The sequence below is a fragment of the Arachis hypogaea genome, chromosome 13 (assembly GCF_003086295.3).
Source record: "Arachis hypogaea cultivar Tifrunner chromosome 13, arahy.Tifrunner.gnm2.J5K5, whole genome shotgun sequence".
Classification (NCBI taxonomy): Eukaryota; Viridiplantae; Streptophyta; class Magnoliopsida; order Fabales; family Fabaceae; genus Arachis; species Arachis hypogaea.
Genome location: NC_092048.1, coordinates 94976457 through 94977768, shown reverse-complemented (window position 1 = coordinate 94977768; position 1312 = coordinate 94976457). Strand labels below are relative to the sequence as shown.

At 32.8% G+C, this 1312-nt stretch overlaps 1 non-coding gene across 1 annotated transcript; it reads right to left on the bottom strand.

Annotated features, from left to right (window-relative positions):
* Positions 1-1204: 1204 nt before the first annotated feature.
* On the bottom strand, positions 1205-1312 carry LOC112739376 (small nucleolar RNA R71). Its single transcript, XR_003170315.1, has one exon. It is a non-coding gene; the product is annotated as a small nucleolar RNA R71 (small nucleolar RNA).

The following is a 1312-nucleotide window of genomic DNA, read 5'->3' as shown; positions in this document are numbered from 1 at the left end:
TTGATTCAAAAATTTGAAGTTTGTTACTTGCTTGTTAAGAAAGATTCAAACTTTAAATTCTAGAATCATATCTTGTGATTTCTTATGAATCAAGTCATTAATTGTGATTTTAAAAAATCAAATCTTTTTTCAAAAACTAATTTCTATCATATCTTTTCAAAAATATCTTCTCATCTTATCTTTTTCAAAATATCTTTTCTAACTTCCTAACTTCTTATCTTTTCAAAATTTGTTTCAACTAACTAACTAACTTTTTGTTTGTTTCTTAACTTTTTCAAAACTACCTAACTAACTCTCTCTCTCTCATTTTCGAAAATATCTTCCCTCTTTTTCAAAAATTTCTTTTTAATTAACTAATTATTTTTATTTTTATTTTTGATTTTAAAAATTTTCGAAAAATACTAACATTTTTTAGAAACCATTTTCGAAAATCACTAACTCTTTTTCAAAAATATTTTTCGAAAATTCTCCCTCTCTCATCTTATTCTATTTATTTATTCATCTACTAACATCTCATCTCACATCTCAACCCTCCTCACAGTTGTGTTTCTTCCATTATATTACATTCTTTGTCTCCCCATCTTCTTCCACTCACAAAGGGATCCCTATACTGTGGTATAAAGGATCCATATTATTATTATTATTTTTTCTGTGCCCTCTTCTTTGTCATATGAGCAGGAGCAAGGACAAGAACATTCTTGTTGAAGTAGATCCAGAACCTGAAAGGACTCTGAAAAGGAAACTAAGAGAAGCTAAAATACAACAATCCAGAGATAACCTTTCAGAAATTTTCGAACAGGAAGAGGAGATGGCAGCCGAAAATAATAATAATGTAAGGAAGATGCTTGGTGACTTTGCTGCACCTAATTCCAATTTACATGGAAGAAGCATCTCCATTCCTGCCATTGGAGCAAACAACTTTGAGCTAAAACCTCAATTAGTTTCTCTGATGCAGCAGAACTGCAAGTTTCATGGACTTCCATCTGAAGATCCTTTTCAGTTCTTAACTGAATTCTTGCAGGTATGTGATACTGTTAAGACTAATAGAGTAGATCTTGAAGTCTACAGGCTCATGCTTTTCCCTTTTGCTGTAAGAGACAGAGCTAGATTATGGTTGGATTCTCAACCCAAAGACAGCCTGAACTCTTGGGATAAGCTGGTCACGGCTTTCTTAGCCAAGTACTTTCCTCCTCAAAAGCTGAGCAAGCTTAGAGCTGATGTTCAAACCTTCAGACAGAAAGAAGGTGAATCCCTCTATGAAGCTTAGGAAAGATACAAACAGTTGACCAAAAAGTGTCCTTCTGACATGCTT